This window comes from Zosterops lateralis (assembly GCF_965231275.1).
Source record: "Zosterops lateralis genome assembly, chromosome: 11".
Taxonomy (NCBI): domain Eukaryota; kingdom Metazoa; phylum Chordata; class Aves; order Passeriformes; family Zosteropidae; genus Zosterops; species Zosterops lateralis.
The window spans coordinates 18303911-18325530 of NC_139771.1; the positions used below are offsets into that span (position 1 = coordinate 18303911).

The following is a 21620-nucleotide window of genomic DNA, read 5'->3' on the forward strand; positions in this document are numbered from 1 at the left end:
GAGGAAAAGTCCTTATACAATGATGGTGAGGAATGGGAAAAGTCAGAAAGGGGCTGGGGAAATAAAGACAAACGATAAATGTGACTGAAAGAGGAGGAAAACCATCCAAAGCATCTCCAGATACCCATGCCCTGCCAGGGGAGGGTGACACAGATGAGCACATGGCTGCAGTTCCTTTTGCTGCTCTTCCATCATCATCCTGCTGTGGCAATCGCTGATGGACAGGTTATTTTGCTACTTGGCCAATTCTTCCTTAAAGCACCTTTCACCAACACACGAATACATCCACACATGCATGGACACACACCTCGGGACTGTATCTGGCACAACCCAGGCCTGATCAAAGGCAGAACTTCAATCATCTCACGCACGACTCATGTCAGGCTGTTTACTGACTGCACTGCAACTACAGAACCCTGTTTTAGCTAATGATTTCTCAAAGCCATGTTGCACAAAAGAAAACAGGTTCAACTTGTACATCAGTGCCTAAGAGACTGCTCCAAACCAGACAACTGTATGAAAAGTTGTGCCCATGTATACATATATACAAAACTGTTTTTAAGTGACTGTTTTAAATTAGAATAAATCTGTGTTCCACCAATTAAGCTTTGAATGCACGGCTGATATTGCTCGCTATTTTAAACAAGCGGCATAATAAACGCAAAAATTCAAATATTTTAGAGAAAATACTTGGAGAGTTGAGACATTAATTTTGCCATATACAATCTGTTTCACAGGGATTTAAAAAGCTTTATTGCCACCCTGGGTACATTGGAATAAAGATGAAACACCATCCTTTCCTATTTACATATTAAAAAATACGTGCCTTCTTGGTACAGATTACCAGGCTTGCTGATACATGACTCTGTTAAAAACAATACAGCCTGTCTAGAAAATCCAAAGCACCAAACTAGATATGTCCTTGCACTCTAACAGGTTCCAAATGGAAATAAAACGTACTGCTGGCTTGTTTATCTTCCCCTCTGGCAAGTGTCCTGGGGGAGTGAGGCGAGAGGAGCTCCCCAGGCTCTGCCTAACCATGGAGCTGTTTATCAGCCACCAGAACCAACAGCAAAATAAAGGGAGTAAGATCAGACAGGAAAGCCTTGGGATGTCAGGATGTCTACATCCAGGTGTAAAACAAAAAAAAAAAGAAGAAAAACAAAACAAAAAAGAAACAAGAAAGGAAAAAAAAACACCTGCCAAAAAACAATCAAACAAAATATATCCCTCCCAAAAACTGCTAACATCCTTCTTCTTATTTCTACCTAATATATTTTGATTGCAGCTTGAGATGATCAGGTAAAATGTTTCAATACAGACAATTTTTTCTCCAAAATAAGTAACCTTTTCCCTTTTTCCTCCTTTTTTCCTCCTTTTTTTTTCTCCCCTTTAAATAAACTACATTGGAAACACATGTCCAAAGCATCCCTAAAAAGACCACAAAGTCTGCTTTGCAAGGGGAACCTCATTGCACCGAGTGGTAACATTTGTTCTCCCCTTTCAGCTGGGATCCACCTCAACTTTTTGATGTTGGTTGGAGCTTTTATTTGCAAATAGAGCAGAGCTGCCTGGGATGGAGGGCTCCTCTGGAGCATGCCATGTGGCCTGCACAGATGTTCCTTTTATTCCCGTGTCCCACAAGGCTCCGAGGCTCGCCGGTGTTAAACAGATTACGCAAGTAGAACACTTGATTTTGCATGTCCCCCTTTTTTTCCAACAGTTGTCTAATTTACTCAACTCATTCTTCCCCCTCCTCGTTCCTCACAATCCCTATAGAAAAACACAGAAAAACGCAGCTGAAGCGATGAAGTTTCTCCTCCAGGAGGAGAATATACAGGAATGCTCAGCATCCACAAACAAGGCAGAAATGCAGAAGAACAAAACTTACTGGGACAGTGAAGTAAGCAGTTCATTAGTCAGGTTGTGTTAAAAAACTTCATTATACCCCAGCAGCACCAGTTGTTACTAGTATCATAATCTCTCACCCTTATTTATATGTTCAAATTAGAAGTGAACTTTCCAAAAAAAAAAAAAAAAAAAAAAAAAAAAAAAATTTAAAAAAAAATCCAACACCAATTATGGATGCTAAGCATTTGAAAATCCTTGAAAATCTGGCCTTCAATGCGGTCACAAAGAAGGGGCTTAATTTCCCGGCTGTCAGGCATCCCAATCAACAACTGAAGTCAATGGGATCTACACAGCACCTTATTAAAAAAAAAAAAAAAAAAAACCAAAAAAAAAAAAACAACAGAGGCTAAGAGGCCCATTAAGGAACTGCAGCTACAGGGAGAGAACCTCGCTGCTGAACCCAGCAGCAATACACAGCTTTGGGCACCAGCTACTTTGCTCTCATGCTTAATTTGATTAATCATTTTGGTATTATCCCCAATTAGAAAAGTGTCTAACAGGAAAAAAAAAAAATAATAAAAAAAAATGGTTTAAGCCTAAGGAACGGCAGCTACTGAACATGCAACGACTTGGGACTTCTGGCATTTACCAAGGATACAAAATTGAAACTAAAAATTGCGGACAAATACAAAGGCATTGGTGTTTCATCCAGACTGCGGATTATGAATTTTTTTTTTTTTTTTAATAAACTGAAACCGAATTCCAGATGTTGAAAGTTGGGAAGTAAAAACTGCTTTAGCTGTAAAAACACAGAAAGGTGAGACAAAAAATTCTGCTGAAATATAATGAATCTTAGGGATGAAAGCGAAGCCCGTGCACCCCCTCACCAGGAGAGGGCTGGGACAGGGATTTTTGCACTCTGTGTGCCAAGCCAGGTAGTGGCACAGGGGTTTGCCCTGAGTTTCCTTTTAATAATGGACAGAGTAGAGCAGGAATCCCCAGGAAGTCCTGCAGCAGAAAGGAGGACAAACCTCCCCTGCAATTCTGCTCTGTGGTGGCTGTGAATGGAGCCCACGGGAGCTGGGAGCACCCAGATCTGGCTCCTGGCAGCTCCACCTGTGCAGGGGGCACTTGTGCATGCCATGGACACAAATCAGTGCATCCCAAAAAGACACACAAACCCACCTTTTCTTCCACCAGAGTCCAAATCACCCCTGGCACAGCAGAGCCACATCTGAGGCTCCGCAGTCCCTTCGGCATCCAAGTACAATCCAAATTTGGACCCGCATGACTTGTTCCCGGTTTATTTTATGGGCTTGATCACCACCAACACTCAGGGATTTTGAAAGCAGAATTCAAGGCAGTAATTTGAGATCACTGGTTTTGCCTCTGTTTGTTTCCATCACAGCATCCGCAACGCTACAGATGAAAGCAGAGCATTCAGAGGATCCCACAGCATCTCACCAACTCCTTCCCAGAAGTGACTGAGTCTCACCCTAAAATTCAGGAACAGCGGCAAATGTTTGGATTCTGATAAGAAGGGGAATATTCATCAGCATACTTCACTAGTGATGCAGTCACAACTTGCAAACTTAGTCACAGAAATATGACTGAACTTGTCTGCTACCACACAACAAAGTACCGTCTAGTGGTTAAAATCGGAGGACATGATTCAGGAATGCAAGCCTTTTCAAAGAGGAGCTAAAACACATGATTAAGTGCTGTTGAAGTCAATAGGCTGATTCAGAGACCAACTTCTGGAGCGATGGATAATACTCCCCACATTGCCATATGGCTCTCAGTCAAACTTCCTAGAAGCATTTGCTAATACCAGGTTCCACCACAGCTTTTGGGAGGCCTGTTTTTCTTTTGCCCTTTTTTTTCCCCTCCCTTTCTTTTTTTAAACCTATGTCTGGGATAATTTTCACCCACTCTGAAGATCCTCCAGGTTCTCACTGACTGAGAGAGAGTGTGAAGCCATGATTACTGCAGGGTGGTGCAGATTCATGCAACAACTAATACTCTCAAATGCAAAGTTATCTATATATATAAATGAAAGCAAGAACATACTATATAAATATATGCTACATAAAATAATAAATGCAAATCTGTTATAATCCAAAGGCACTTTTGGTGGTGTTTAGTGAAAGGCAAGCTTGTTATAGTGATGAAATCCAGCACAAGCATCTTGGCCAGCCGAGGGATCTTTGCAAACAATCCCAACCCCACCTCAGAACTCCTGAACCCGCTTCCTTTACGACTTGCAAATATTTCACTTCTCCTGCCAGCTCCCCGCTCACTGCTGCACTAAAATGCTCTGTGGAAGATTTGCTATTCTGCTAATCTATGTTGTGCACAGACAGCAGCCCCTTGTCACAGCTTCCTGCAGGGTGGTGACACCAGCATGGCCACCACATCCAGCCCCTCAGGCAGCACTGCCACGCCAAGCAAACCCCATCCAGAGGGTCACCCAATTTCCTGGGAACACCATCCAACAGCACCTCCTGCTCCCCAGCCTTCCCCAGTCCTGCCAACACAAACACACAGCAAACCAATCCTTTTAGCAGGATAAATGGCTACCCAGCAGTGCTCAAGCAACATTTACAGCAACTCGGTTACAGTTTGTATTTGTATTTATGGGATGGGAAATAAAGGGGAAGACCACTGGCAGAGCCACCCACTGACTTTTATACCCTCGACTGAAATAATCCACTAATTTTGCACATTTCCTAATCCTTGAAAAGGTTGAAAACTTACTCTTTACCTTTAGTCACGGAAAATAAGAAAGGAAACAAAAGCCCAAGGAATTCTTGCTGGCTTTTTGAAACCCTTCACAGATAAGGCGTAACATCATTTTTAAGCAGTTTGAAAACACCCTATTACTGCCTACAATTAAATAAATGTAATCACAGCCTAAGCTGGCCCTCCCGGCCATCTGTCTTTAAGGCAATGGGAAAAGAAGAGGCGCTACAACGTGCAGTACTTTTTCTGGCTTTTAAAGTGTTTCTCCTTATTCAATATCTAAATTAAATCAAATGGAGTATACTAAGTAAGCCCATAAGACACAGCGCATGATGCAAGAGTCTTAAAATCCTTATCTACTGAGCACTCCAGCTTAAAGGCTGATGTTTTATGTTCCCCTGCAGCGCACGGGGATCCTGCTGGCTTGGCCAGACTAGGAAAATAAGCTTCGAATGACCAAATGCAACTGCAACTCGAAAAGTAGGAACCAAACCAGACACAACAAACCACAGAGCAGCCGCCCCAGCCCGGCCTGGGCTCACCCAGCACTGCTATTCCCTCCCAGCCATGACCGACTTCACCTTCCCAGGGCTGCTGATAAGATGCTCGGAGGCCAAACCCGTGAGTGGGGCCATTAATCACGGGATTTCCAGCCGGGATGCTCAGGGTGAGGAAGGCAGGAAGCCGCCGTGCGCCGGCGGAGGCGCAGATGCGCGGAGTTGTGCAAATCTGCTGAATTCCAAAGTTATGAATTCCCCGAGTTTGAGCGATTCTGAAAACGCCCGTGAGCCAAAATCCACAGTCCTGTCTGAATGCTCTCTCTGCAGGTCCTGGGGCAGGGAACCCACACCACCAGGTACCCACAGACCCCATTCTGGGTCATTTTCTGCCCGTGAGCATCCTGCAGACAGCTGACAGGACACTCATTCCCTGATGCTGTTTCATCTTTATTCCAGTGTACCCAGGGTGGCAATAATGCTTTTTAAATCCCTGTGAAACAGATTGTATACAGCGAACCTAATGTCTAAATTAATGCCTCAACTCTCCAAGTATTTTCTCTGAAATATTTTATTTTTTTGTGTTTATTATGCTGCTTGTTTAAAATAGCGAGCGGTATCGGCTGTGCATTCAAAGCTTAATTGGTGGGACACAGATTTATTCTAATTTAAAACAGCCGCTTAAAAATAGTTTTGTATACATGGGCACAACTTTTCCTGACCTCATTGATCCTGGGAAAGAAATGTGTGTTCCTCCAGGCTCATGCATCTGAATCTACTTCCCCTGGCAGAAGCAGGGAGCACCAAGTACTGCAGGGCCTATAAATACGAGCTTACAGTAACATGCAAATAAAACCACAGTTCAAGTTGAACTCCACCATCTATTCTCCAAGTTTGTATATGTTTCTCTCCTGAATGTATGTAATCAAAGCATAACTACACATGAAATATCATTTTACATGTCCAATAAAAGGGACATTTACCAGAAGTAAGAGTTAAGCAGCTCAAATATTAAAATGGGAATAAAACTATTGCTGATATCAATGGTATAAATTAATACTAGTAGTTAATTAAGCCCAGCTGTATTCTCAGACTTTTATTCTAAGACTGAGTCTTTTTCACTAAATTTGTGTTACTAAATAATGTAATTTATTGAAGTCAGCTCTATCAAATCAATCACTTTAGGTTTTATAGTTAACTCATCTGCCCTACATTTGGCACAACTGCCCACAGAAACAAACCGCACATTGTACCTTATTTCCTCCATAGAAAAGCTCTGTAAAGCTCTGTAACTTCCACCACATCTACTAAGTATATTTGGAGGTCAAACTTCAGATCTCTTCCTTTGGGCTTTTTTTTTTCCCCTTGTTACATTTCAACTTGTAAGAACCAGAAAACAGTTTCAAAAACAACAAGAAAATCAAGAACAACACCACAAAAAAAAAAAAAAAAAAAAAAAAAAAAAAAAAAAAAAAAAAAAAAAAAACCACAACACTTTCTGACCAGAAAAAAAATACAAAAATCACATTTCCTCTGGACCAGACATCACAGCTTGAAAAGGAAGAAAGGGAGAGAAAAAGTGAGCAAGCCAGTTCATGCTGCAGAGCAGCTGCTGGGCTGGAGCTGTGACGACAGCACTGGGACATCCTCAAATCCACCCAGCATTCCAACAATGCAAAGCAAAGCACTGCCACCAGTGCAGCCAATCCAGGGGCACCCTCCCAACCCTATGGACAGAATGCATCTATTTGTGATGAAGAGGTAAACTGAATTTAAAATCGTGGTGGTTGTTTTTTACATCTTCTAAAATCAACAGGAACTCGGCGCACAGCTCTCCAGCAGCACTTGGAAAAACTGAGTTCACAGCACCGAGGGCACGGGGTGGGAAGCTTGGCCTTAGCCAGCATCCTTTGGCATGAAAAGATTGCCTGACATCAGCAGAAAGGATCAAACCACGCTCTGAGAAGTTCCTTAGAGACGCAATATAAAAAAACCCAAGTAATATTAAAATAATAGTGACTGATTCACACTAATAAGGGCTAAGGAGGACAGAGAGGGAGGGAAAAAAAAAAAAGAAAAGACACACCAGCCTACAGCAGTAATGAAAAAAATAAATAATTTCAAGGTTTAAACCAACAGATTTAAAAAAAATTAAAACAATTTCATAAAACAACACCACTACAAGCCCATCTGAAGCAGCAAGAAGCCATTTTTACCATTTTAATCAAATACAAAGCTGATACACCAACTTAAAGGATCAAGACAAAATAAGATATGTGGGACGGCAATCTGAATGCCAAGTTTTACCCATGTGAGTTCAGTTATAAATGCTCGGAAAATGTGATTCCCTAACTTAGAAATAGCAGCTGTAGCATTCAAAGGTACTCCAGTAATTACTGGAATGCTTGCTGAAAAACTAGACAGAAGCTAACATCTTACTTACATTAAACACACATTCACCACAAATTAAAAAAGCCACAGAAGAGGGAAAAAAAAAGAACAAAAAATAACAAAACCAGAAAACAATCAGGCGAGCAGATGTTCAAAAAAAAAAAGAAAGGGGAAAAATGACAAGAGAGGGCCAGATGCTCATTTCTGGTGGTTGTCACAGTGCAATGAAGGTACCCCACACCACCAGCCTGCCCGAGTCACCGGAGCTCCACAGCCAAAGGGACTCAGGTTGTCACCTCTACATCTGTAAGGGGTAATTTCATCCCAGATACTGCAATAACACACTGCCTTAAAATCTCTGAAATGCTGCCTAGTCATCTGAGACAGGAGTAAAACAAGCAGCAACGCCAAGTGGAGTTGTCTGCTACTGCCTGAGGGACTCCTGGGTTTAGCAGCCGGGCTGGCATAAGGATTGTATTATCGAGGAGTGCCCTGCACTGCTTTATTAAGTGCCAGTGAAGTGTCTATTGCATTCATTGCCTGGGAAATACGGTGAGAAACGTCAACCACCAACCACCAAACTACAAATTAAGCTACTTGACCAATCTCTGCTCATTATCAGCCGCTGGTCCCTGGAAATAAACCGTTCTGGAAGCAAGGGGCTGGTGACGTGAGCGGAGACGGGGGAGAGAACCTCTCTGCAGCAAACAGAAAACCCCAGGACACACTGGTAGGAGCAGAGAGTCCACACCCAGGCTCTGGAAGGAGGTACCCGAAGAGAAGTTATCTGCAAAATGTGCATCACACTCTCCTGGCTCTCTTCACACCTCCCCCTTCGCATCCCCACTCCCATGCACCTTCGCGTCTATTCCCACACTTCTCTCGCTACCCACATCCTGAACATATTTATGTTGTAAACATCCATTTGGAAGCACTCGGTGAGCCTGTGGCACACAGAAGGATGCTGCTCTGAGCTTCAGGAGGCAGCCGGCTCGCCATGACCCCTCTCTCCCTTCTCCCAGCTGCACAGGAGGGGAAAGAATTACTTGGCCCTCACACTTATCTTTTATCCACTCAGGATCCAGATTATTGCCTAATAAAACTTCACGGCAAAGCTATTAAAAATTAAAGGGATATCTCCCTTCCTACATAATGATTTGTCACAAGCCAGACCTAAATCAGGATTGATGGGGTTCATGGTGCCTTCCTTCTTCTTTTCTTTTTTTTTTAATTTGGCAGAATTTCCTGATTTTTTTTTTTCAGACCTTCTCACTCCTTACTGACACAAAATTTCTCCTTCAGTGCCCCAGACCTTACTTCTTCATCAAGATGAAGTAAGAGGCGAAAGGCAGCTGAGCCAGCAGAAATGTTCCCACTGTCCTTCAGGAAACACAGAGAAGAGTCCAAGTAGTTGGTATGATTCAGAGCTAGTGGTAGAAAAAGGACAAACCAGATTACAGCAACAGAGGACTCCATCCAAAACCTGCATCCAAAGAGACTCCTGCTACCATATGGTGGAAATGTGACTTTTTGCAAATATCCTCCGCAGAAGCCAATTCCTCTCCTCCACCCAAGCCACATCCAGTAGCTCTAGTAGAGCGAGCTGTTACTTACACGTATTAGTCAGGATAGGCATCAGCCATGATACCAATTTTAATCCATCTAGATAATGAGGAATCTGCCATCTAGTTAATGTGCTCAGGCCCTCCAGAGAAATTAAAATCCACCTCTTTAGGCTCCTCTCTGGCTGAGCACTGCCCATCCCAGAGCACTTTGGTGGCTGCTTTTCCCAGTCAGCGTGTCCGTGCTCCCTCCGCAGCATCGGCGCTGCTCGGCACCACCAATACAAAGGAGAAGCACCTGAAGCAGAACTGCACTGAAAAGACAGAACTTGGAAAGAATGCGTTAGCAACTTCAATCCAAATATAAAATGCATTTAAAGGTCATAATTTGCATAACTACATCTCATGTTTTTTGTTGTGCGGGGTAGTTTGGGGTTTTTTTTCCTTTTTTTTAAAATTGCTCTATCCTGGAAGGTGCTGAGTGCTGCTGCTTCTCATTTAAAGTTTTGACAACTCTTAGGGCTGTTCAGTGCTTGGCAGGAGCAACTCTGCAAGGCATCCTAGGACCACTCTAACAGGTACATAGCATTAATAGAAAAAACCTTTTCAAAACATAGACTAATGGAAGGAAACACATGACACCGTTATCGTGTGAGGACATGGCTGGGCTGACACAGGAGTTTCACTTTCTTGTGTTGCAGTCTTGATAGTGGAGTCAGAAAAGCAACAAGAGGCAACCAGTCGTAACAGGAAAAGCTCAAAGTGCCACAAAACGCCCCAGCAACCTTTGTAGTTTTTTTTTTTTCAATCTTTTTGTTCACTTGGATCAACAGCTGCTCCAATCTGCATCCAACCAGGAGGTTACACTGATCCCCTAAACCTTCATCTCCAAACCCAGACCCAGTCCCATGAGAAGTGTCATATTTTCATAGAAAAGATTGTAACTGGAAGAGTAGCAGGTATGAGGAATGCCCTCTTCAACCGAAATGAAAATCGGAGATGCTGGAACATTCAGCTCTTGCTTCCTGCACGAAATTAATTATAACGGCCAATCTGTGCTGCTGCTTAGTCTGCAGGGGAAAAGATGAAATAGCTAAATTGATATCGCAGCAAAGGAAGGGCTCATCACAGCAATGTCTGAGGCTGAAGTGGAATTCTGCCTTTGCCTGAGCTACAGAAAGGAACTCTAGAGATGGCTGAAAACTGTGGCTACAAGCCTGCAGCTCCCCCAGCTTGTATAAATGTGCTTGCAGAGATCAATGTGCTCAGCGTTGGGTTCAGAGGCTGAATGCAGCTCTATCACCATTAGCACCTGACTGATGACTGACACAAACCACACACCACCTACAAAGGCATTGCACAGACCCAAACGTGTGGGAAATGCAGGCTTCCCCAAAACCCTCTGTAACATCTCAGATGTTTTCCCACATTTGAAAAAAAACCCCAAAAAGCAAAACAAGATCAAGGTTGCAGTATCTGTGTTAAATGGGTTCTTTCATTTCCACGGCGTCTGCTTACATTCCTTTTGATAGTTAAGAAATACTCTGTTTATTCTGGATTAGGCACAAGATCTTTCTCCCAAAAGCGAGTTCCTCCCAGTGCAAGACTCAGCGTCCAATCATTAACCCAGCTTTGCTATGTTCACCACTAAACCATGTCCCTAAGCACTACATCCATACATTTTCTGAACACTTCCAGGGATGGTGACTCTACCACCTCTCCAGGCAGACTGTTCAGTGCTTGACCACCCTTTCAGGGCAGAAACTTTTCATTAAATCTGAACTACGCTTCCCCGGCACAACCTGAGGCTGTTTGCTCTTGTCCTGATAACATTTCTTTTATAACCATCAACCCTAAAACATACACCTGGTATGTAAAGGCTGCTGCCTTTCCAGCACTGACCCCCACAGCCTCCCCACCCTACTGGCTCTGAGAGAAGGAGGGTGTAGCTCCCCACTTCTGGTCCTGCTTACCAGGGATCTTCGCAGGCCCCAGGACAAGATATGACTCCATCCAGTGAAACATCCATTAAGTGAGAATCAGAGCAGGGACAGTCCAAACTCTCCAGAGCATTCTGGCAGGAGCAGATCCACTCACAGCCTCAGGCGTAGTGAGGAAAACCCACAGGTTCCCATTGCTGCAAGGCGTGTTTTGCTGCGCGCTCTTGTTTGTTTGTTTTGAAATATTCTGGCAGTGGAAACAGAGTCACTGTTTTGTTTTTCTCCCCCACATATGCTATATAATTTTGTCTCTAGCACTCGCTTCTTGCTTACTCAGTTCCCTATAGTCTGCCTCTCTCAGAGGAATGCTAGCTGTCTTTGTCCCCAAACTGTATCCTGATCCAACTGCTTTGTGTCATCCCACCAGCCCTGCTCAGGGAGCGACGATCAAAATATTTGTGCTAGGATGCAATGCAGAGGGATGGGCATGTAAGTTATTTCAGAACAAAGCTGACCCATGAGGCTGAAGGGTGTGCAGAAGTGTTTTGGCTACTGAACTCAGGAAACACGACATGAAAAGAGGGAGTAGCGCTACAAACAATACCAAGGCTTTGTTTGTGCCAGATACACTGCTAAGAAAATACCACATTTCAGCTACACAACAAGGCCAGTCCCCCTGCAAATGACTGCACAATATGATCACGCTTCCAGCAACATTTAAATATGGCCAATAAATTAATACAGGACATCCCAACTGGCCACGGGTCGCAGACATCAACAAGTAGGTCAAACTAATTCTGGAAGGCTGTGAGAGGCACATAAAATAGTGTGTGGCGGAGATGAAGCAATCCCCAATTCGACTCATCCAAAAGCACTGACACAAGCCCAGGTGCCTAAGGGATGCAGGACAAAGCCATTCCCAGTCTACGCAACTCGCCTGCCATCTCTGCAAGTTACAATTAACTTCCCAGACAAAACGCAAATACATTAAAAAAATACCCAAGCCAATTAAGACACAAGTGTTTAAAGACATGAGTAGTAATTACAAATGCATTATTCATACCTAATTTACAAGATGAACTTCTTTCAGTAAAATATTAAACTGTTTACATGCATTCAGGAAGACAATTTCCCAACCCTGCGCGTCCTGCTCTGGAGCGGTGACTATTGCTATGCAACAACTCCACAGACTTACAGTGTACACCATGGAGTAATCAGAAAATGTTTGACCTCAGATATCTACTTGACCCCACAGAAATGCAGACTCGCTCGCTATAAAATCCTAAACAATGGGGCAGACAAGGTCAGAGGGTCAAAGCAAGTATTAACAGGTCATTGTGCAACCCACTTGGGAGCAATTACTTCTGGTCACGGCTAAGTGGACACTTGATTGAATACCACTAAGACAGCTCACATCCCACAGATAACAATCCTCACAGCGATTAAGAATTAAAGCCCCCATGATTCAGCCTTTATTACTCAAATGAACCTAACTATTCCATAAAAAACTCTTGGTATATGCATGATGCAAGGTCTAAATTGAAATGCCACCTCATTAAACAATAATATCTAATTTTATCTAAATGAATTTTCATGAAAGTACGCCACACAGCTCAGGAATTTTTAAAATGAATTATCACAAGTGATACATAATTTCACCAAAACTGCTGCAGGAAAAAAAAAAAAATTAGCTTCAGGGATGATAGGGAAACATCTATGCTGAATGAAAATTGCACTTCTTTCTGCAAGCAGAAAGGGTAAAAGGGGGCTTCAGGGCTTCTGCCAGACAATAGAGGCAGATTTTAATCAAATCAACACCTCTCTGCTATGTCAGGTATGCTCACCCTACCCCAGCCAACAGTAGCACTGAAACACATGTTGAGAATTACTGTACACACAGGCCACCTCCAGAAATGGGGATGTCACCTGCACACAGCCCCTAAAATCGGGGTTTATTATCATAAACTGTTAAAAGAGCCACTCTTGACTGACTGTTAACTGGCCCCTATTACCTCAGCTGAAAACAGCTTGCACATCCCCTCCTGAGGGTGAAAACCCTGTTCCGACACCTGAGAACCATTTAAGAGCTCCTAATTATTTTACAAAAATGAACAGCACAGATAAGACGACTGCTTTAAAAGTGTTTCCATCAGGAATCATTGAAAGAAAAAGGGAAAAAGGTAAGTGTAATTCATTTTTTAGCCTATTTATTTATGGATTCCATGAGCAGAGGTGGTAGGACCCACTGACAGATTAGTAAAAAGCAAAAAAAGCAATGCCATGACCCAAAGGTGCTCACAGCCTCATTTCTAAAGCTTCACAGGTGACTTTTTCCAAAGCTTGGCTATCCCTCAGACCTCCCTTGTTCGGCTAATTCTTGGAATATACTCAGAATGTACTCATAAAGCCCCTGTCTTCTTGCTGTGGCTATGCCTTCCATAGGAGATAAGAGGTCCAAACACCCCCCCCCCCCAAAAAAAAAAAAAAAATACAAAACACTAAAAAATAGACACATCTTCCAAATTAACAAGCCCAACATAAACCTGTGGAGAGGAACAGGTTGCACAGATGCTGGTGGTTGACCAGAGCACATGGAAGGCTGGGTAAGGCCATCAGGGAAGCGATGCTAACACAAATTTGGGCCCTCCTGGGGATGAGCTCCTTTGCCCCTTCCCTGCTCCGCCCCAGCAGCAAAGCCAGCGCCTGGGGATATTTAAGAGCACTGCATATGCAGACACTCGGATGTGCAAAATTATGCATGCATGTTTGGAGGCCATTTTAGAGCCCGGCTCATGAGTCATACAGAAAGTAGATCAGCAGAAAAAGAAAAGTTTAAAGATGCATCTTTTTGTATTCTTGCTACTGCAGCATGGCTTTGCTCTTTCCCCCTTCCTTTTCTTTAATATTGAAGCTCTCTGGGTCTTTGTCCTGTAGCTGTTGGAAAATTCCCGAGTTAAACCAGGAGTCTTTTACATTAATGTTAATACTGTGATAGTCAGCTGATAACATTTCAGATATGCAAAAAATCCAAGCCTGTCAGGCTGGTGTTCACCACTGCTGATTATTGCACAGGAGCTCACAAGGCATGAAAAGCTGCGTGGTTGCTTCTCCCTTGTCCTGCTGCCAGCGAGGTGTAATAATGCTATTAGGAAAAGCAAACCAGGGTGAACTCTGCTCCAACGGTGAAGCCTGAACTGAGAAATCAATTCCTGCATCAGTCGTGGCCCTACAACAGAGTAATGCTGTCACAAAGTTCATCAAGCCCTCAAGATCCTCGCCCTGGTTTACCATATTGTACATGTTTCATTGCCACTGAATATTCATATTGTGGCAGTTTCTGGAGACCAACTAAAGCTGTCACTGTGGGGAAAAAACAGCCCTGGAGTTCAGCCACCAGCTGGATTTTCCATCAGGAGGTTCATGCTTGGTTTTCCTCTTTTCCAGAGACTTTCTGCCCAGTTGCACACCCCTTGTACCTCTGCTTGTCCAGCTCTAGGATAAAGGTCTTGTATTCTCCTATCCCACAGGGGACAATGTGTGCCAGACCCCAGTGCCCTGTTCCACTGGCAGACAGTGCTGCTGGGTGCTCTAAGAGCACATTGCAGATGAGAGTCCAAAAATAAGATGTATTCTCAAAGACAGGTCCCTTCATACCCAACAGGGTTGTAACTGGGAAACAAAAAGTGCTGCCAGCATACAGGGACTATTTGAGCTTTGTGGCACTGATGCACTGAAGAGGTACTGATGACTCTGGGATACAGGAAGGTGGTTAAAATGGGACAAAACTGAGGAGAGCTGGGAAAAACTTTGTCTCTGCAAGGCAGAACAAAGCCATGAAGTGATGCAAAAGCAGTCTGATGTCAAGAGTGGTGCTTTGCAGCCCCAAACCCAGTCGTTCTCATGATGGAGAAAGCTTTGGAAATAAAGATACACATTTAAAAAAAATATAAGGCAAGAAGATACAAAAACTCACTGTGAGCACAGTTGAGTCAGAGAAGGGCAGAACTGTGAGACATAAAGCAGGGAACACCAACTGGTCTCACCACCTCGGAGTCATGGGGGAATCACTCACCAGGGCTCCCTCGACCATGCTGTGCAGTGTAGTCCCTTCCTATTTCCTAATTCTCTCCAAACCACTTAAGCATACCACACATAAAACACAAAGCTGAGAGTTATTACAGTCAGCCAGGCCAAAATCTGTGGGGTGGTTCAATGACTCTGACGTGCTTCTGATGAGGAAGGCGAATGAATTGGAGAAGTCACACCTAAGAGAGCAAGGACAGCCTCAAAGTACCAGACCATTGCACAGGTGATGGTACCTGGTATGAATCTGGACACAAAGATGATTTTCAGGGCTCTACTTTTTTTTTTTTTTTTTTTCTGTTTGCCATTGTTTTGTTTGTATGTTCAGGAATTTCTTCTTGAATTACTAAGTACTAGAGTATTCCTTGATCTTTTTCTGTATGCTGCACTATAGGCTGCCTCCTGTCCACCCCATCCTCTCCCTTCCACCATCTCTTGGTCAGGAATTCAGCACCTAGGAAAAAGTGAAACAATCAGCAAAATAACCCTGATTAAAGTTTGGAAACACATTCCCTATATGGAGTTACTTCTTGGGTAGGGGAGAACACCACACTGCCTGCATGCTTCAGCTACACAATAATAAATATCATGTACCGAAACTGGTCTGAACAGTCACTGGTCTGAACCCTGTGCTGAGGACTGCACCCAAGCTGGACTCTGTAAGCACAGCACTGCTGTCAGGTAACTCACATGTGAGTTTTTCAGAGAAAAGCTGACACTTTTGTAGAAAAACCCAAGTGATTTTTTAACCTCCTGAGTAGCAGATCAACAACTGCAAACCACGACATTCATCTGCCAGTGCAGACTTGGAAGTCAAGCACCTGGGCACAGAGGGGTGACATATGGGTGAAGTCCAAATTCACCAGGGGTGAGCAATGACACATCTGTTTGCCTCCTCTTGTTTAGCAACTGGAAAAATCATTGCAAAGGAGGCCATATCCCGAATCCATGGCTGGAGGTGAAGGATCTGCACAGGATTCCTGCAGGGGAAGGAAATCAAGAAGGAAATGGCTGGGACAGATAAAATCCCCAGTCCTCTCTCTTGTCAAACAGGAGATTTCTGCTTCAGGAACAGATGGGAAGAGAATCCACTCCATAGCTATGCCAGAGGAGGTAGAGGAGCCTGAAATAAAGTCCTTTTGACTTCAGCTCTGTGTCTCTGACAGCCTGACTCAGTCATGGGCAGAGCAGATAACAGGCGACCATTCATCAGCTCAGCCAACACACAAAGGCAAGAATTTCCCTTCTTAAAGAGATTTAATGATAGAGCTTTAGAAACTGGTTAAAGGAGAGAGACTGAGAGTGAACACACTGGGGATGAGATCCAGTGGGTTGCTATTAATATTTCCTTGAAGCAGACATTCTATTTTGCAGCATTGGAAAGACACAATTTGAAGAGGTAGGCACGTTCTTCAAGCAAAACAATGCCCAGCTGCAGAATTAAGAGCTGAGTTCAGATAAAAGTTTTTCCACCAATCTAGTCAAATGGACTATTGACTTTTTTCCTTTTTTTTTTTTTTTTTTTTAATCCCAAACAGAAAAAGCTGACCATGAATGCTTGTCTGCCTTGGTATACTGAAAAAAAAAATATATATACAACTAACCAGCTGGCTGGGGATGTCAGCCAATTCTCTGTCCAGGAAAGATTTTTTTTTTTTCTTTTTCACATCTTCCTTTGAAAATTGAAAATTAAACCATACTCCATAAGGACAGTCAGTCAGAGAGGAAGCCTGCAAGTGCTACGACACTCATCACCCAGAGCTGCATCCTCTTGTGCCAGTGGATCCTTCCAAAACACACCCCACCTCTGCCATCCTGCCCGCAAAGGGCTGCAGATGCTGTGCCTTTTCTAGGGTGAAGCAGTTGGGAGCAGAGAAAAGCAGCTTTCAGCTCTGCAGCTTTTTTCCTGTTCAGCTCCCTGCAACACTTGCCTTCCTTTTTGGTACAGAATACTTCAGTTGCCTGGAGCTATTCTAGTTTATACTGGGCATTCATAGCAGAAGCCCAACATCTCTTGCTATTTTTGCTCATGGCTACCTAGGCAAGCAGCTCCTGTGCTACAGAGAAGCACCTTCTTAATGAAGCAACTATGAGATCAATGTTGTATGACTTCCAAGAGAAAAACAGTTTACAATTAGCTGAAGGTCTGGTATTTGACAGTTTTTTATGGCTCTTTTACAACTGTTTGCAAATTTTTTCTTCCTTTAAATTATTCTGAAAAGTGTTAGGGGAAAGCCAAAAGTTATTTTGTGCAAGCATGTGTCTACTTGCATGAATCCAAAACTCTTTTTAATTTAAAACCACCATTACAAACGCCTGTATTTACATGATAGTTGTTTATGTAATGCTCTAAAGAAAATCTAAATGGAGCACAGAAGCCAATGCTAATGCAGAAGATGGTGGGAGTTAATGAAGATGCTCCTGGGGCAGTCCAGAAGATGGCAAGACTTACGGCCTGTGCCATAAGGATTCAACAAAAAGACTGCATCTCTCAAAAAAACCCTTTCTGATACAACCTCCATGTCTGCATAACTTGTGATTTTTAGGCTCCTCATCTGGATTCCTGTGATGTTCAGGACCTCTGTTCATGTATTAGCCCAGCATAAAAAAAGAGTCAGATTTATGAGGACACCACCCCCAAATTCAATCTTTCTCTTGAGATTTGGAACATTTCAATAACTGAAAGCAAACGCAGAAATTAAACTTGGAAGTCTCTCTTCAAGCAGACCTTTTCTGACTCCACTTTTCTCTTCCTTTCATTCATGGCATGTGAACCTTTTAGTCCTCCTGAATCCACGTCACAAGTCTGGAACAATCTGACTTCCAAAGCGGGGCAGCAGCCCAGGTCTTGGCTCCCAACAGCAGGACACAGCCCCCCACCTTCACCTCAAAGTATCACCTACTCCAAGTGAAAGCACAAGAGAAAGCATTCACAAGCATGATAAAAAAGGATGTTCTAGCCTGAGGCCTGTCAGCATGGCACATGCCTAAAGAGAAAAATGAATCTGCATGATAGAGCCTTGAAATGCAGGTGCCTGGATGGCAACGAGGATTTCCAAAAGAGGCTCATGTATGGTAAAAGAAAAGAAAAAAGGGATGCTCATTTGCAAGAGAAGGCAGGACAAAAACCAAAGCTACACCTGTAAGAAACAAGTTTCTTTGCCAGGTGCAGTAAGAAGGTTGTACCTTCACTTGAGACTCCAGCCAAAAAGATAAAAGCCATTTCCACCCTCACCCAAATCACCAAGGAGACCAAACCTCCTTCAGCTTTTAACTGCACTGAAGTCAGAACCGAGGGAGGATTGAAGAGAACCCTCTCCCAAGCCCCAGATCACTATCTCTGTTCCACAGCGTCCTCCCCGCTGCCCATGCTCCCTCTGCTCCCTGTCCCTCTCTCCCTGTCCCAAGGGATGCAGCAGCCCCCAGCCAGACGACCACAAACTGCTGGGGCACCATCCTGGTGGACAAGACCCTTGATGGATGCCAACTTCCCCTTGTAATCGTGCCCATGGTTTGGCAACACCGTGCCCACAATCCAGACTGACGGCGTGCAAGATCCTACATCTTCCAGGGGAAGCCGAGCTCCAGCTCAGAAAGTGCCTCCAGCAATGGGGAACTCTACCAAGTTATGTACTCTTATGCAAGTTTGGGGTTTTTTAAACACCTGAAGAAAGAAAGAAGGGAGAGAAATCAATCCAGTAATCCTTGTTGATTGTACTCACAGTAATTATCCTTGTGTTATGCCAACAGTATCTTCAGTCTTGAGATTGGAGATAGCTCGACTGCCTCGCGGATGAAACAAAACCATAGGTTTAAAGCCACTAGAAAAAGGACAGTAGGCGTGGAAGATGTTTTGGGGATGCAGGACAAGCAGAGCAGCTGGATGCTGGTGCTGTCTGTAAAACCACTCTGCTCCTACCTGGGGCAGAGAGCCCAAACTCTGCTCAAACAATGCCTTCCATGAAAGCAGAGCAGTGAAGGTGCAAGGACACAGCAGACCAGAGCAGGGGCCACCAGTCCAAGACAAGACGAAGATGACAGCATGCCAGAATGATCAGCCAAGGCTCTCACAGACCTGAACAAAACGAGGTGTTTTATGCAGGTTCAACACCTTTTCTGTGGGGACCTGCTGTGTCCCCCAGGGCAGCCAGTCCCTCAGAACCCAAGCAGGTGCCAGGCAAATGGGACCTGTCTGTGCCTGGCATTACATGTGCCACCAGTGGGGCACAGACACAGCCCCTCTGTGTGCCCAGCCCCTCTGCTCCTGCTTCTTCCAAGCTGAGCAAAAAGGGAAGAACAACAAAATTCTCATCATCCCCACTTACCTCTCTGTGCAGCCAGGTGCTGGTAGAGTTACTACACTTGTAAAATCTATTTTTTTTCCTCCTAGGTGAAAGCTTTACATTCACATCAGTAAAGAAATGCCCAAGGTCTAGAGGGCTTGATCCAAGAGCTATCATCCTTCAGTCATTACAGGAAGAAAGTCCAACTTCCTAAATATTTGAATATATATTTTACAATATAAGTACATTGTGTGGGATGAGAGAGAACAGTCACCACATCACAGTTTGCTCAGCTGGATCCTGCCCAGCTGTGGGATCACCAGTGAGCAACAGATAAATTTCAGTCCTGTTCTGACATTGGTTCCTCCTGTTGCTTTTGGCGTGTTGCTTAACACCCAGCATGTCCAAGTTTCCTTGCTTTATATATACATACATAGATCTATGTATACATACATACTGTAGAAACCATATTTATTCAACCTCCTACAATGTTCAAGAAAGCACTGAATTATGCTAAAGCAGTTGAAAGTGAGGAGCTCTATCAGAGACCGAGATCAGGAGCCTTGAGAGAACAAGCACAGTGATTTCACATCAGCCTGCAGAGCTCTGGAGTGAGCAGCCATCGCCAGCCTTTGAAAATCAGGACCCTTTTGAGAGAGCTTAAAGATGGGTGAAAAAGTACTCAAGATCTTTGGAGAGAAAAAAAAAAAAAAATATATATATATATATATATGATCAGAAGACACCACAGCCAACCCAAAGCACTTATGGGCAAACCACTGATTTGCAATTCCAAACCACTTTTCTGCCAGAATCCTGCACTTACTATCTTATCTGATCTTCTCTGAGGGAATCCCCCAAACCATCAGAAAGGACCTCTCAAGCTGTGCTCTGAGCACTTCTTAGCACTGAAGGTCTGTGTAAAATGCTGACAAACTAACAGCACTTTTGTGCACTGTCGTCTTTTTTTGTAGTTTGTTTTTTTTTTCCTTCTGGTATGATTATCCTTATCAGGCAACCAGGCTCTGCTCTCTTTGCCAAATAAAGGTTGCCATACCCCACACAGACACAGTTTTACTGGCCACATGTTAATATTAACATAAAATAAATTTTAAAGTGGACGTGATCTGTATGAACACCATAACAAAAAAATGCTGCTTTAATGACGTTCAATAAATGTTTTTAAGTCAGCAACCACAGGCAATTCTGCTTGGTGGCTCAAAACCAGGCATGTTCTGCTACAATGGTAAAAAGTACTGCTAAGAAACACCTCAGACCCACTGCATCACACCAACAGAGAGGTCATGCTGAAGCAGACTGCAGACATTGATCCTTTTTATTAGCAAAACGCCCTACATTAGATGACCTCAGCATTTCACAAGCATTATATTTAAATTCTCCAGCAGTCTCTTAACATGGCAACCTTTTCCCACTCCTACTTTGTAGATGGTAACACAAAAACTGGAGGACATGGTGTAGCAACAGTCATGAAATAACAAAGTCTCTCAACTTTCTGACAGCAAATTTAAATTTGCAGGCTTCACATTAATGCCCTTTGTCCAAAAATCTTTTCGCTGAAATCAGTAGGAAAGTAAGAAATCTCCCTCCCTCTCCTCTTGTTTTTCTGTCTTCTTGGAGGGAAAAATAATATTAAGAAAATACCTTCAATTTGGAATCAAAATCCTTTCAGCAAACAATTTTTGAGGAACACTGCATGGAAACACACCTGTTTTAAGTGGGGATGTCAAAAGCCCAAAAAAAAAAAAGTGTAACAGAATAATGATGCTTTTTTTGAACAATCAGTATCAGTCTGTTCCTGGCATTAATTTTGGAAATGGTATAGCTAATATGACAGCTATGATTTGGAGCCTTCAAAAGGCATAAGCTATTGGCATTTTAAATACATTACACACAAACACGCACGCACCCCTACACCCACACCAACTCTGCAGATTTGTTCTGCTCCTGTCTGCTGGCTCTTCTGCGTGTACTCCAAAACAGATTGTTTCCTTCCCTCATCCCAGTTTTTTTCCTAAGGGGGCTTTACATCAGGCACCCAAATAAAAAGGGTTCAAAGAGACCTGCACTACCACAGCACAGAGCAGAAGGGATCCTCTGCGACTCAATGGACACAATCAAGCCTTTCAATTAAACTATTACCCAAAAAGCTGTAGGTGGCTTATTACCAAAGACAGCATTTATTTTAAAAAATGGAGAGTACCATTAGAAACACCTAATATAACTCTTATTAACTTATTTGAATCTAGTAGT

The 21620-nt window shown here is 43.4% G+C and overlaps 1 protein-coding gene across 4 annotated transcripts in view; it reads right to left on the reverse strand.

Annotated features, from left to right (window-relative positions):
• Positions 1 to 21620, reverse strand: part of FOXP1 (forkhead box P1) — a 390583-nt gene that overhangs the window by 348908 nt on the left and 20055 nt on the right. The window lies entirely within an intron of this gene.